This window comes from Mus musculus, chromosome 7 (assembly GCF_000001635.26).
Source record: "Mus musculus strain C57BL/6J chromosome 7, GRCm38.p6 C57BL/6J".
In the NCBI taxonomy this organism is placed as follows: Eukaryota; Metazoa; Chordata; class Mammalia; order Rodentia; family Muridae; genus Mus; species Mus musculus.
The window spans coordinates 50,506,338-50,523,112 of NC_000073.6; the positions used below are offsets into that span (position 1 = coordinate 50,506,338).

Sequence of the window (16,775 nt, forward strand, 5' to 3'; positions counted from 1 at the left end):
AAACGAATCATTGTGATGTTGCCAAGTGACATTTGACTGTTCTATATTTCTGGAACATTTTGTAGGCTCTCCTGCCTCTAACCTCAGCCTTGTTTTTTTTTTTTTTTTGTTTGTTTGTTTTTTTTTTTTCTGTATCTTGCAATAGTCTTGGTGTACTTTTTATCTTTGAAAATCATCCACATTTCTCTGACTCAGGGCATTTGACTCCTATTCTGTCTGCCTCAGTGTCCCACCTACTTTGTGTTCACAAGGCTGCTGTTGAGAGAGAATTTATTCTTTATATTTCAAGTTAAAAGCACTTGCTAGCATAGTTGTGCATTGAAGACTTAGGTAGGAAACACTGTATGTAACTCTTCACTGCCTCTTAGGAAAGCTATACTATTGGATTTTCTTTACTAGCATGTATCAAAACTTGTAACAATTTGTTTCTTAGTTATTGCCAATATTTCATCTTGTTTGAAGCTTTTGGGGGATCTTACTCCATGCCCGATCTTTGCAGGTATTAAAATAAAATGTCCTAAAACCAGTTGGCAGTCAGTATAAAGTCACAAATGAGTGAACTCCTAAAATCATAAGAATGCCTGTGACTATGACAGAAGAAAAATTGAAAGGCCATCTTTGACAAATGGCCATCCAACCTCTGACAAACCAATCTTGGTGACACTAAATTTATTATCTCCCCAGGATGAATATTCCAACACTGATTCAGTAGAATGCCATCTCCCAACACCTTTAAACTGACTTTAAAAAATACCATCTCACCATGACCTAGTTAGGCTTACATAGTTCTGTTCCCTAGAGCCCAATTTGAGTTGAACACTGTCTTATGATGTTGAAGGCAGCTATCACATCCTCCTCTGCTCCTGTGTCTTCTTGCCTTTAAACTTAGATTTCCCTAATGTCTCCATCTGTTCTTGTCTAACAAGATTTTGACATCCCTCACCAACTTGGTGACTCATCAATTAACATGTTTCAGAATGTCTATTTCTGGCCATGCTAATGATGCAGGAATTATTACTCAGGTCTGCTAAGTAGGATGTCACCCCACTTTCTCTTAGATATCACAGATTGTATTCTTCTTATGTGTGTTATATAGACTAACAGGGAAGTTACACTCAGTTGAAACTCTTTAGTGTCTTCCCCAATTGCTGACAAGCCTCAGATTCATTTACTTGTGAAATTAAATTGTGTTCTGCCTCCTTTCTGTTTGAAGACACTGAGCTGTCTGTGGGGATCATTTTTTTTTTTTTTTTTGAGGAAGTCAGATGGTCTCTCAGGATGCTCATTGATTAGACTCCTAAACTGCCCCAAATGACTTTTGTGCCATCTTTCCTCCAGAAAGATGTCAGTGCCCGTGACACAGTTCTACAATGCGCTGTACTCATTCCCTGGGTGGGATCAAACTTGATGTTATTACATAATTCTTTCTGGAATGTGTGACTTACAGAGGACTCTTTAGTCTCCCAGTCATTCCAGGTCAGTGGCTCTCACCCTTCCCAATGCTTTGACTCTTTTATACAGTTCCTCATGTTATGGTGACCCCCAGCCATAAAATTATTTTTGTTGCTTCTTCATAATTGTATTTTTGCTACAGTTATGAATCTTATATTTACAATGGTTTTAGATGACCCCTGTGACTCCCAAAGAAGAGAAGATTCACAGATGAGAACCAGTTCCAAATGCTCTAAATTATGCCTTTCAGCCTTAGCAGACCAGTGGGACAGCATCTGTTATAAAAAGGGTGCCCCATCCTCATAGAACTACTTTTGACAAGCGATTTTCAAACTTAGTCAAGTAACTGGTGCTGAAGAGTGTGTTAGGGCTCACCAAAGTGAAGGTAGTTGTGGTACTGTAAGGGTGGAGTTAGCGATTTCAAGGGCATGCGACAGAACATCCCCCTTTTTGTTGTGAAGACATAAGAGATAGTTTTTCTGTATCAAATGAAGAAAAGGAACTATTTCTTTTGACTTGTTACTTTGTGATGTGTACTTTAAGATAACTTTGCAATTTTATGCTTTTGACCAACTGTTAAATATTAGGGTACACATTTGGGTTCACACACAATACCAAGAATTGTGCACTACTTATTTCTTTTACCAACGTGACTATTGGGTTAACTACCTCTTCCCATTTTCCTCTTAATGTGAAAATATGAGTTGGTGAATAATTTTCTATTTTGTAATGAGCCATGCTAATAAAATTTTTTTGGGGGGAGGGGACACATGTCCTTTATCACTTTACTTTAGGGACACCCCCCTTTAATCTACAGTTACCTTAATATTGTCAATCATTCAATGGTCACTTTTGATGGTCAAGTTGCTATTGTGATCCTTTCAACACATGACTAGACATATGCTCCAAACCAGCTAGTTATAATAATCCCTAGTCTTCCCTGTGGAAGGCCTTCTTTGGGGCTTATGATTATAAGGACAGGTATTGAACTGCAAATGTCATCCATCCTTCCAAGTAGTACTTTTGTATATAAGCTGTCTTGATACAATAATAAGAAAAACTATACTGAAACCAAATAAAGGGGTAAAGGGAAGGAGACGAAGAAGGAGAAGGAAAGGGGAGAAAGGGAGGAGGAGGAAGGAGAAGAGGGGAGGGAGTGAGGGAGAGAAAGGGGGAGAGTGAATTATTTTAAAGAGTTTTTTATTTTATGTATATGAACGTTTCGTTTTCAAGCACATCAAAAGGGCATCAGCGTTCATTACAGATGGTCGTGAGCCATCATGTGGCTGTTGGGAACTGAACTTATGACCTCTGAAAAAGCAACCAGTGCTCTCAACCTCTGAGACATTTCTAGCCCAGGGGAGTGAATTTTAAAGATATAATTTGAAGTCCATCCAGGACTGAAATGGATCCAATTCTTTATGCCACCATTATATGCCAAAAGTAGATTCCTATCACTCCACCAAAATAATGGACTGTTCTATCTTATTTACCTAAAATATACTATATTCCCTAGTTCTTCTATATACATTTTATATGTTTCCTTAAATACTTCACGAAATGGAGAATGTCAGTGTTCACAAACACACACACACACACACACACACACACACACACACACACACACATATATTACATGCACTAATGTCTGTCTATAGATAGGTATCTGTCTTTAGCTATATAAATATATATATAGTTGACTTAATAAAACACACAAGGAAAGTTTACATTTATGTCTACATCAAACATTTCATGGCACTTAATCTTCCTGGTTTGATATCATTCTTTGATAAGTATGTTCTATCATTTTCAATTTTAACCTACCAGGAGATATATCCCTAGAGAAAAATGTACTCTCCTTTTCCAACAGCTGTCTGATGCCAGGAGCTAATCAACTAAAGGTGTGACTTTGTGTCCATGGTTCCTGCCTCTATACTGGGATTTTTTTTTTCTGGCTTAAGTTTGCAAATAATAAGAGACCTTCAAAGTCCTCAACCCAAAATGGGACATCTACATCAAACCCTCTCTTCCCAGGTCGGGGTTCATTGTGGTAAAAAAGACGGAGTGTAAGAGCAGAGACAGTACATGACCACGAGGAAATGTTTCCAGACCCAACAGGACAGATACACATAGGAACTCACAAGGGGTTGTGACAGCAGCATAAATGGGGAAACACTCCCTTTGTACTATTTTAGCCATACACACATTGCTTTCTGTTTGTGTGTCACACCATTATGAAACACATACCTTCATGTCAATCACTAATTGATGGAGTACATACAACAATATGCTTTGAGCTCATATATGTCATCTTCAGACCATGTAGGCTCCGCACCTTAAGTCAGGATTTTCTTTACAGTGTTTTCTTTTTGTGAGTGAGTCCAAATATATCCTGTGTTTATACATTTCTGACTCTAGTGATACTAAAGATTGGGCGTCCTGCTGTTTCCCATTTATTCTTGTAACAGTAAAACAATACAAGTTGACTGTGGAACTTGTATGCAATATAAATAGATATGAAAGCAAGCAGAATTTATTTTTAGTCTGAAAACTAAAAGTAACTTGGTAACTCTGGATTCTTATGCTTTTCTTTTTTATTTTGACCTAAAAGAAATATAGCTATGTATTATTTTTTACCACACATGGTAGACCTGTTTACAGAACACACTGTATTTCTGTCTGCTGTCAGCATTTATAGCACCACAGGCTTTTTCTATCCTTGCGTGCACATGGAGGCCTTGCACACCTCTAGGAGATGTGGTGTCCTTATTCTATCTTCTCCTTTGGTCTCAGCACAACTGCATCTCTTTGCATTTGGAATTGGCACATATGAGCTAGTATAACTCTTTCCTCAAGAAACTTTTGAGAAAGTTTTCTGTGCTAAACTCAGTTCTGTGATATACTTCTGGGGCCACGGGCTGTGGGTTTGGGTTTCTCTTGTCTGTCCAAGATTTTTTCTAAACTAGATCAAACTTCCTTACTGCTCTGTTATTGTTTTGCATAGATTCATTTTTTAAAGGATTTTTTTCAAGAAAAATAAAGTATTTTTTCCTCACTATTTTTGCAATTGAAAATACATTTGCATGTTTCTGAACTTTCTTTGAACCTGGTGGAATGTTCTTTACAGTATTCTGGTTTTCAAAGGGCTGAACAATTGCATTTGAAATTTTCTTCCTGCCTTCAGCTGCTGTGAAAGCGCTTGTGAAAATCCAAAAAGAGTGGTTTGAAAGTATACCGCAAAGGTTACTTTTTGGGGCTTACTTTTTGAATATCTCAGGCTCATTAATGTTAATCTGGCCTATATGAGTTCTCAGTTAGTTTTGAATTTAAAATTCTAGATTCTGTATTATTAGATTTGAAGCTAGCAACAGGGACAGTTTTATACTGGTAGACCAAGGGACTACTAACTTTCAGCTGGAGTCTCTTAGTGCTTGTTGACTTTCTGAGTGTTTTCTGGTACCCATGATGGGAAAGAGTAGAGACTAGTGATTCATTTAGGCAACCAGACCCATGGTGCAGCCAAGAGACTGCCTTTGTATAAGTGCTTTTCATTTGGCATATATTCCTTCTGTACCAGCATATGACTGATCTGTCCCAAGTGTACTCTCTTGTCTCCCACCTGGCTTTGGGAAAACGCTAATAATTCTGGCATCATCTGCACATCTTATGTCCAGGGTGTATACTCTAAATTTCCCTGAAGGATTAGCCCCCAGAGTCTAGGTGGTGGTTTGAATGAGACTGATCCCCATAGGCTCATTTATTTAAATGCCTGGTCCCCAGTTGGTGCAATTGCTTAGAAAGGATCAGGAAGTTTATTCTTATTGTCGGTGGCATGTCGCTGGGGGTAGGCTTTGAGGTTTCAAAGACTTAAACCATTCCCAGTTAGTTCTTCTCCCTCATGATTGTGCCTTAAGATGTAAGCTCTCAGCTACTGCCTCAGTGCAACGTCTACCTCCTTGCTGCTATGATCCTTACCCTTACAGAATCTAACCCTCCAAAACTTTAAGCTCTAAGTAAAATCTTTCTTCTATAATTTGCCCAGGTCATGGTATAACAGAAAAGCAACTAACCCCATCTATTTTAAAATACAATTTTTTTATGTATTCACTTCCTGACTATGTACCTTTTCTTATGGACTGGGATAATGAAGAGCAATTACTGAGTATCACCCTCCACATTTTACAGTACTCTCAATAGTCTATGTGCATGTTTGAAGGTCAGGATATTTCTGTACAGATATGTAAAATATATATTAATTCAACTTAGAAACAACTTGTATTAGCTTATATATTCCTATGTAAGTATAATGTGGAAACTGGGTCTTTCGATGTCTGTGTTGGCTATTCATGAAGCACAGAATATGTGCAGATGTGTGGATGTACACTTAGCAGATGTGCAGATGTATGAGTATGTGTGGATATGTATGCTTATGCCAGGGTACTATACATATATACATATATATATATATATATAGAGAGAGAGAGAGAGAGCTGTCAGAAACAATAGGGGCTGAAGTGTGGGATTTGCCTGTTAATACATGTAGTTCACTTTACAGAAGATATTGTTGTGGGATGACCCCTAACTCTTTATATGCATTTCAGATTGGATTGGACTGGAGAAATTTGATTTGCCTACAAGTTCTTAGAAAGATATATGCAGGGCAGGTCTGAGGTATGAGACATGTTGCTTGAGGCCTCCTCATTTTGATGAATTATTTGACAACCAGAAGCAAATGAGGTAAATTTCGAGCTGGAATTTAGAGTTCAGTGAGGGAAAGGGCAAATTATAGAGTCTTAGGTGGATTTTTTGGAAATATTGCTCTCATCTCCAGCTCTGTGATTGCTTGTAATCAAGAAGCCCTCATGTTCTTCACTTTATAGATCACTCTTCAGTTTTTTTCCTGATCTCACAGCTTTCATGCCTTGTCACAGGGAGAGCAATGACTTCCCGGGCCTGTTACAGCTGTCTACGTGTTATAAAGGTTTTCTTCTTGAACCTTTTTCTTGCTGCCTAAGGGAAGAGGGCAAGTTCTTCTCTCTTGTCTAAGTTTAGCTCAGGAGTTTCTAGCAAGCAAGCAAGCTGTGTTGTAGGCAATATGAGCAGGACCCATCATCTGTCTTCCAGAAGCAAGTGCAAGAGAAGATGAAGGCACTGCTTGGTGCTGCCCCTTATGCAGGGTGGGTATTAGTCACTGAAACTCACTCAGCTACTCAGAGGTACTTTGATCATTGCCTAATTCCCAGAGATGGTGGTTTTCATTGACATATTCTTGCAAAACTACAAGTCCTGATTCAATATAGGTCAGGGCTGGGAACATATCCAAGATATTTCTCTCTCTCTCTCTCTCTCTCTCTCTCTCTCTCTCTCTCTCTCTCTCTCTCTCTCTCTCTCTCTCCTCTTTCTCATTTATACAACAGGGTATCATATGTGCAAGGCTGTCTTGAAACTTTCTATGTAGCTAAGGACAAGATAACTTGACTTCTGATCATCTTCTCTCTACTTCTTGCAGGCTTGGATTACAATGCTCAGGTTAGTTCAGAGCTGGGGACTAAACTGAGGGATTCACACATGCAAGGCATGCACTCTGCCAATTATGCTACAATCTCAGCCTTTCAAGGCAGTTTCCAGTCTTCAAAAATCTCAGAGTGGGTAGAATTTACCACAAATAATCCAAATAAAGAACTGATGGTCTTGAAATGAATTTCAAGAAGGTCAAACAATTTAAGTCACTACTGTGACCTCATTCATAAAATGATTTGTTAGATGTGCCCTTTCTCCACAGACAGGAGCAGATGTGAGAAGGGAGGAAGAAGAAATACTGGATGAAGGGGGAGGAACAGTAGTCATTCATTCTATCCATGCACAGACAGTGGAGATAAGGCTGCTTAAGGTTCCAGTTCTTTCTTTGTCTTACTATGTGACACGGTGTCTTAGCCATTGTTCTATTGATGTGAAGGGTCACTATGACCAAGGCTACTGTTTTGTCTTACAAGGCTACTGTTTTGTCTTACTATGTGACACAGTGTCTTAGCCATTGTTCTATTGATGTGAAGGGTCACCATGACTGAGGCTACTGTTTTGTCTTACAAGGCTACTGTTTTGTCTTACTATGTGACACAGTGTCTTAGCCATTGTTCTATTGATGTGAAGGGTCACCATGACTGAGGCTACTGTTTTGTCTTACAAGGCTACTGTTTTGAAAGAAAGAGTTTAGTGGAGGGTGTGCTTACACTTTTAGAGACTCAGCCCACTATCATCATGGTAATGAACCAGGTAGGTGCTGGAGCAGTCTTTTAGAATTACTTCCTGATACACTGGCAAAGAGAGAATCCTAGACTTGGTGTAGGCTTTGAACCCTCATCCTGAGTAACATACTTCCTCCAACAAAACCACACCTTCTGACCCTTCTAATACCTTTGAACAGTTCCATTCACTGATGACTAAACATTCAAATATATGAGCCTATGGGAGTTACTATTATTCAAACCACAACACACAGGTCATGTGGTAAATAAACTCTCTGTACATGTTTAAAATCTAGAACCCTACATCATTCCTCATTTTGTTCAAAAGTAACCAGTTGTACAATCAATATCTGTGACCTAACCCTTCTTCTTTTAAAAAAATGTCTATTCATTTATATTCATTTCTTGTATATTTCATGGGTGCTCGGGTCTTTGTATGCCATAGCAAGAATGGAGAGGTCAGAGGACAAGCTCAGGTATAACTCCTACATTTCTGGACCAGCTTGGCCCACGAGTTTCTGAGGATTCTATCTCTGTCTCTGATCTCGCTGTAGTATTAACACATGTACAAAACCCCAACCAGCTTTATGTGACTTCTGGGAATCCAAATGCTTCTGTAGCAAATGCTTGACAAACTGAGCTGTTGCCAGCAAAGCTGACCCCTATTGCATCTCTAGAATCGAAATCAAAGTGAATGAAAGAGACCCTTTGTCTAAGATTACACAAGCTTCATCCTTATTGATTTTAATAATTACATCACTCTAAATTTCAGAACCTTAATTTTAAACGGTCGTAAATTACTTGGTTGTCTTTATTCAAACCATGCAACAATGTCTAAAGATCTCTAAGACAAAGATGAAATGGCTTGTATAAGAGCAAACATACTGGGTTGCTGTCTAAAACCACAATCAGTATAACCCTGGCTGTCTTTCATTTCCCACAGTAAGAGTCTATACAGTTTTTTCAGGACCAGTCTGCATCGGTGGAGGGTTGTAAGCCATGGGCCCCATTAGCACCTGTCGATGACGTTGTCTCATTTGTTTCCCTTCTAGGCCTTTCTGCATGGCTGAGTTTCCATTTCTAACCATTGTTCAATTTTTTGTTTGCTCACTCTCTCTTTTCTAACTCAGAGTCAGTTTTAGAGTTCAATTTCATTGAGAATACACACATGTTACACTCTGATACCAAATGATATAAGTATGGATTTTTGGCAAAGCATACTTAATCACTGTAAATATTTCCTATTGTTATTCAAATTTGTAATGCATTTTAATCATGTGGAAAATGTCCTTAATTTGTCCAATTTGGTATTCAAAACTAATCTACTGGAATAATTTGTGTCAGTGTTGACTTTAAATCTAGGCATTTCTTGTCTGTAAGGTAAAAAATTGAGTACTCGGTAGACAGCCGTCTTTCTACATTTAGTTTTTTACAAATGATTGAATGGTTCCTGAATGCCCCAATGGACAGTCATTTATTTCTCTAAACAGTAATGTTTTGTCTCTGAGCACAATTAAATTTTGGAATCTCATTTTCAAATAACTTATTTTTTCTGGGATCACTGTTGTTATAATTATTGAGACAAATTCAGGATCCCTCTAGTATAATTCTGACAAGCAGGCTGGATTTTTGGTGTCTCCCTAACTCAAAGGTCTTTATTTTCTTACATGGAAAACCATCTTTGCTTTCTTTACTACATATCTGTAGCTAGGACTCTTACCATAGACTCCCTTCTCTCTGTTAGCATACATTCTGCGTTATTCTTGATAGCCTTGGTCCACGTCTGTGCCTTAGAAGGGAAAGGATTGTAGTGATAAGTGGAACATTTCCTTTTCTTGCTTGAGTCTAAATAAACTACTCCTATATAAAGCATGTACACTGGCACATGGCTATAGGCTTATATTTTTCAAAACCTATATGCACTCACTGATAAGTAGATATTGGCCCAGAAACCTAGAATAGCCAAGATATAACTTCCAAAACACAAGAAAATAAAGAAGGAACACCAACACGTGGTTACTTCATTCCTCCCTAGAATAGGGAATAAAATATCCATGGAAGGAGTGGCAGAGAAAAAGTTTGGAGCTAAGATGAAAAGATGGACCATCCAGAGACTGCCCCATCTGGGGGTCCATCCCATAATCAGCCACCAAATGCAGATACTATTGCATATGCCAGCAAGATTTTGCAGAAAGGACTCTGATATAGCTGTCTTGTGTGAGGCTAGTCCAGTGTCTGGCAAATACAGAAGTGGATGCTCACAGTCATCTATAGGATGGAACACAGGGCCCCCAATGTTGGAACTAGAGAAAGTACCCAAGAGCTGAAGGGGTCTGCAATCCTATAGGTGGAAAAACAATATGAACTAACCAGTACCCGCAGAGCTCATGTCTCTACCTGCATATGTAGCAGAAGATGGCCTAGTCGGCCATCATTGGGAAGAGAGGCCCCTTGGTCTAGCAAACTTTATATGCCCCAGTACAGGGGAATGCCAGGGCCAAGAAGTGGGAGTGGATGGGTAGGTGAACAGGGCGGGGGGAGGGTATAGGGAACTTTCAGGATAGCATTTGAAATGTAAATGAAGAAAATACATAATAAAAAAATTTTTAAATGTTAAAATGCTTCAACCTTCCTTAGAGCTCACTGACCAAAGGTAGGATAGGATAATAGCTAATAGGCCAAGGGCAGTGCGGTGGGGTGTGGACCTGTTTAGAAGTCGTTTCTTGAGGTGAGTCCATCATCTTTGTCTGCAGTCCAGTACACTAGCAAAATAGCAAAAACTAATCAGCAGCAGCTTGATTTATAAGAAACTGTGAGGCTCTGCCAATTGGCAGGATTTCACCAAAGCAGCACGAAGCTACTGGAACACCACCAAAAGTTCTTTGGTGTGTTTCTGCATATGATGACACAAGTGAAGATCAGCAAAGAAAGCAAGGTAAACAAATGTCAGAGCATTGTCATTGAACACCAGGAGGAGAAGCCCAATGAAGACCAGCAAGGCAAACCAATGTCAGGACATTGTCCACTGTCTGTTGGGTTGTACTTATACTCATTCCAAAGAACTTGTGTCCTTTCAAGTATCTGCTCCAGCAAAACATCACATGGTCTTTCACCAGACAGCTTCCAGAAAAGCATCACATGGCACAAGCTGAGTCTCCAATGAAACCAGATATTGACACATCACATGGCATGTAGCATGTACAAGAAAATAATGATATTGTAAAGGGATGCTGAGGCATTCTGTGCAGGATGTCAGTGTCTATCGATCTGGATTCTGTTCAGGGTTTTTATTGAAGAAAAATTGCTTGTCTAATAAGATGGAACAAGATGAGGTTACAACAACTGATGATACCCTTGTTTCTGGAGGTTTCTTCTCCTCTTCACATGGAAGAATTATCTTCACTTTTCTTAAATCACAGGAGGTCTTTACAACCGTCAATCCAATATGGTGTTCCTAAGAATTTGAACACAGAGTTATCAGGAGGGCTTCTCCTATCAAGTGTCACATTAGTATGCTTAGACTAAATAGTCATTGCCATTTAATTGGGACATTCCTTGCTGCCTCTCTGGGCTTTAATTTATGATTGTACTGTAATTATCTCACAGATTTGAGGAGGGCTATAAAGAGGTCAGCAGGTATATCAGATTCTGGGACCACCTGTCTTTTGTTCATTCTGAAGTTCCAGGCACATAGATGATCTTGGCACTGCATTCCATTCCTCCAGCTCTTAATTTGTTTTCTCCTTGCTGAGTGAGGATTATTAAACCTTCAAGAATAGAATCCTTAATAGAATGAAGGACAGAAGATATATCCAAACTCACTGATAGAGAATCAAAAAGTAGAAGTACAAGAAAACAACCAAGGCATCATGGCTCTTTGAAATCCTGATGCCTATGGAACTCAAATCATATAACTACTGAACACAAAAGACACTGACATAGGGACCTACAATTAAGAAATCTCCTTGAGACTCAGAAGAGACTTTGGACTTTAGAACGTTGTTGGGAGCATTGAAGAATAGTAATACCTTTGAGGTTCAAAGCAATGTCTTTCCCTTTAGGAGATGACCATTATCCTACAGGGGTAAAGGGCAGACTATTGTGGTTTGAAAGTAAACACTCTGCCATAGGCTCACAAGCTTCAATATTTGGTTTCCACCTGTGTGGTGTACCTTGAGGTGGGGCTTGTTGAAGCAAGGGGGTCACTGGAGAGGGTCTTAAGGTTTATTAGGTTGGCACCTCTTCTTGTCCCATTTTTGTTTCTTGACTACAGATGTAATGTGATCAGTCAGTCAAGTTCTTGTCACCATGCCTGCCCCACACTGGTGGATTGTAAACTATTTAAAATTGTAAACCAAAATAAACCCTTTTTCTGAAATAGATAGATGATAGATAGATAGATAGATAGATAGATAGATAGATAGATAGATAGATAGATAGATAGATAGATAGATAGATAGTGCTGGACTCTCTCTCTCTATGGTCTGTTTTCATCAGTCAGCCCAGATGCCCATTAGCAAAAGAATACATGAATAAAATGAAGAATTGGAAGCATAAATCATAAAGAAGAGTAAAATTATTTCATCTATAGGAAAATGGATGGGACTAAAAATCATGTTAAGATAGCCAGATGCACACCAATACCGCATGTTTTCTCTCAGATGCAGAATTTAGTCATTAAACAAAACATGAACATAGGTATACTATTTCCATATGCATGCATGGAAATATAATGAAACTCATATTTTTATGCAACTAATATTTGCTGCCACAAAATGTAAACAAGCATAGATGGTGGCCCAAATGTAGATTTCTGATAGTGCAGGATTTAATGGAAACCTCTGACTTTCCTGCCATCAGTCATTAAACACTCCAATGCTTGGTAATAGGTTGAGAGATTCCCAGAGTGAGAAGCCTAATAGTAAATCCAAGGATTTTAAAATTCACTTGTTGTTATGATCCACGTAAAATGTCCACCATAGGCTCACGTGTTTGAGCCATTGGTCTCCAGATGATGTCGGTGTTCTGAATGCCATAGAAACTTAGGGGTGAATGAACTATCTGGTGAGTGTAGGCCATTAGGGGTGGAACTTGAGGCTTATAGCCTAGTCCTACTTCTGATCTTCTTTTTTTCTTCTTGATCTACTAGGAAACAAAGAACTCCTTGTAACTTTAATTTTTTCCAAGTCTACTTTTAATGATGGTCCTTAAAGGGTTTAACCACCCTTCTAGTCTACCACCTACCAAATGTAGTGGAAAAGAAAGGATACAGGGGAAGTGGACCAGTTTAGAAATGGCTCTTTGGAGCAAATCCCATCTGCATGGTCAGGATATCAGCAGTTTAGTTCATGGGTAAACAACAACAGCTTGATCTAGTCACAAACACTTCACAGATATACCAGCAGTCCAGATCAATAGTGTTGGGATAGTAGCAGCAGTGGCACAACCTAACAGGAACAGCCAGGCCTCAGCCAAATCAACATGAGTCAGTCGTAGGGACCAGGGCTAACAGGAATGCCAGGAAAAGTTCTTGGCTGTGCATCTTAGGGAAGCGAAGATCAGCAAAGACTTGAGACAAACAAGCGTTTAGCAAGCCAAGCTCCTCTCATAGTCCACTAAGTCCTATTTATAGCCGTTCAAACACCATGTGTCCTCCATGGATTTTGCCTGACCACGTGTCTTGCATGTGAGTGTGACTTAGCAAAACTTCACGAGTCTGTCTCAGCTGACACCCCTCTGCCATTGGCCCGAGTCCATAGAAGTGGCAAGAATCTGAAGAATACCACCAGAAGTGTTTTGGTTTATTATTCTCTGTGGAGTCCTAAAAAATGGAGCTCTACTATGCAATGTAAAGCAGATGAACATATGCATGTCCTTAGCAAAGAATCATCCATCTTTCGTCCTTTCATGTGCTTACTTTAGCAGAACATCCTTTCGCCTATGTCTGCTTCAGCAAAAACTTTCCTCCATGTGTCTGCTTGTAAAACATCTTTTCATTTGTGCCCACTTAGAAAAACACCCCTTCACGTGTTTGCCCCAGTCAAACACCATCCAACACAACTGACTTTCCAAAGAACCCTTAAGTTTCCACGTCAGCTCCTTTCTCACACACTCCTGCTGCTGTGGGTGGAGCTTCCTCAGTGTCTATGGACTGAACTCTCTGAAGTGGGAGCCAAATTAAATCTTCATACCTTAAGCTGTTTCTGTCAGGCATCCTGGATCAGTATCCCATTCACTCATTGCACCATTTTGAATTGTACACTACACCGTTATCTATGGTATCACAATGTGCAACAAAGCACCAGGACATATTGTTGTGTCTTCCAACCACCTTCCTTCCTCTATCCGCCCTTGCCACACCTGCCTCTGGTCATCCCCATTTACTTTATTTCTATAAACCCAAATTAAATCATGAATATTTGTGTCTCTATGTCTGGCTTTCTGTGGATTACATCATTACTCCCTAGGGTCATCCAGGATTTGTTGCAAATGAGTTTTCATTTGGTTTTTCTCCATTCATTCACTGTCTGTTGGAGATTCCCACCTCACTGAAGTCTGGGTATTATTAATGATGCTGCAGTGAACACAGGAATGTATACTGCTCTGAAATACTGATATCACTTCTTCTGAATTGGTGCTCTGGTGAAATTTCTGGGTCACATGTTGGTTCCAGTATGGCAACTCTGACTTTCTCCCTCCCCAGCCCTGTTCAAGATTCTCCATGTCTTTTTTTGGACACTCATTATCATCATTCTTCCTTTAACCACAGTCATTCTAACAGGAGTGAGTTGGTATTGTGGGTTTAGTTTATATTTCCATTTTGTTAGCAGTGTTAGACATCCTTTGATCTGTACACATCTTTACCTTAGAAAAGTCCATTTGGGATCCTTTGCTAATTCTTTAGGTTAGTCATTTGCTTTGTAGCTTTATTAAACAGTGTGAGGTCCTTATGTGTTTTCCAAACTGATTCTCTGCTTGGTGTCTAGTGTGCAGGTTTGTTCTTCTAATCTTTGGACTTTGTCACTCCTTTGCTATGTGAAGTTCTCTGATTCTTAAACATTAATATGAATTATGAAAATTAATGATTTAGCATGAAAAGTATTTTGAATGTTTCTATGATTTTATTTTCCTGACAAAGGCCCCTTTTCTTCATAGCATCCCTTTCCTTGGCTGAGTCTGAGGACACCAATATCTAATCATTTCATGAAAACTGATCCTCATGTTCAAGGAAGGTGCATCTGGCTGAGCAGATAAAATTAACCTTAAAATCAGTCAGCTTTCTTCCCAAAGTGAAGAAGATGTGCTACATTATTCTGCGAGAACTTTACTGTTAGTTTAGTGAACAGTTTGAGTTCTGGCAACATAGCAAAAACTTACTCCAAAACTTTTAAACGTACTTACTTTTAAAACTTTGATTTCAATCCTAAACTTTCCTATTGGTTGTATTAGTAAGTAAAAGAAAAATATTCAATTTCTGAAAATGCATCAAATACACGATAGTAGGTACTTCTTTGGCTTCAGGGCAAAGAGTACAAAATAGCTTCTTTTCAGGGATGGGAAGGAGTGGCCGAAGGAGTGGCCATGATGTCATAAGTGCCTGAGATTGTGCAGTGTTCGTGGACTGGATGGATTCTGCCCTCCTGAGGAACAGAATAGAGTGCACTTGTCATAGGACCTTAAGAAATATTGTCAAAAAATCCAGATTATTCCAAACTGTAGACTACAGATTTATAGAACAATTAATTCATTGCTGATGAACCCTAGCCCCCAAGTAGCCAGGAGATGATAAATGATCATTCTCATGATTAGATAATCAGTTGATGGTTTCTTTTTGCAAGTGTTGGGCTGGAGTTTGGTCCTAAAAATACAAAATCTTTTGGTGAGGATGTGACAAAGAGAATTGTTTAGGTAGAAGGTTAGCAGCCATGCAGTTGCATAGGAATTCGATTACTTTGAGGAGCAGTTTTTCGAGTATATTTGTTAGTTATTTTCATAACCGTGATGTCTAACAAACGAACCCAAAGCCAGTCCCTAAACAGAAAAAAGAATTTTCACTGACTTGGCAGTTGGCTGGCATGGCTCTCCTTCATTCTGGGGCTCTGCTATTGAATGTTTTCAATCCTTATTGGGATAATGGACAAAGGGAGACAAAAAAGCAACAGGAAGTCAGCTCCCTCAATACAGGAACATACATTTTTGGCCTTTGCTTGCATCATCTCAATGCAACATCCCTTAGCCAAAGCAAGGAAAGCTGGCATGGGGCTGGTACACAGTCAAAGTGCAAGGCACTGTAGTGCTTCCAGCTTCTGGGTGGTATGTGACTACACTGAAATTTGACTTTCAAGTGTCCCATAGACCAGTCACATAGGGGAGTCTCATCTGTACAATGCAGTCTGGTGATTTTCACAGTTTGGGTGTTCTAGAATATCTTGCAATTGGAATACAGAAAAATATTTCTTTGAGACAAGAGCTTATGATCTTGTGCTTTATAAAACAGATAGTAAGTATCACCGGTTTTGTATACCCTACTGTCTGGTGTCTGCTATTCGAGTCTGACTCTGGAGCAGGAAAGCAGCAGACGTATGTGTGCAAACAACAGCATGTAACTGTATTTACAGCAAGGCGGGTGGTTGAGGACTGAATTTGACCCTCTGGCTACAAATTTGCAGGAATGTGATAGAGCAGATAATGCCTTGTAAATTCCCCCTCCAAAACATCAGATGTTATTTTGCTATTCTTATAGAATTAAATTAACCCATGGTGTGTAACCTCTAACCTATGCCTTCTTACCAGGAAACAAACTAAACCAAATCCACAGTTGTTTCCAAAGCCGAGGTTATTACAACATAATTCCTGTTTGTTGCAAAAGTCTTTGAGTGTTAATTGGAAAATAAATTCTTAGATGTCTGATGCATGCTGTGATCTGGATTAATAATTCCTGTTGGATTGTGCTTGAATTCTCGGTACACAATCCTGCTGCTCTGGATTCATATCACGGGGTTTACACGGAGACACTCTTCTGCCTCTGACATTCTTTCTGAGCAGTCACAAAATACTTTAAGATCAAGAGTAGACAAT

General features: G+C 39.2%; 1 protein-coding gene and 1 long non-coding RNA gene across 2 annotated transcripts in view; one reads left to right on the forward strand and one right to left on the reverse strand.

Moving 5' to 3' along the window:
* Window positions 1-16,775, forward strand: part of Nell1 (NEL-like 1) — an 887,940-nt gene that overhangs the window by 530,988 nt on the left and 340,177 nt on the right. The window lies entirely within an intron of this gene.
* The window catches only part of Nell1os (NEL-like 1, opposite strand), a 58,576-nt gene continuing 52,772 nt past the window's right edge, over window positions 10,972-16,775 (reverse strand). The window contains exon 4 of the long non-coding RNA NR_045928.1: window positions 10,972-11,151. This is a non-coding gene — a long non-coding RNA (NEL-like 1, opposite strand). The remainder of the gene's footprint in view (window positions 11,152-16,775) is intronic.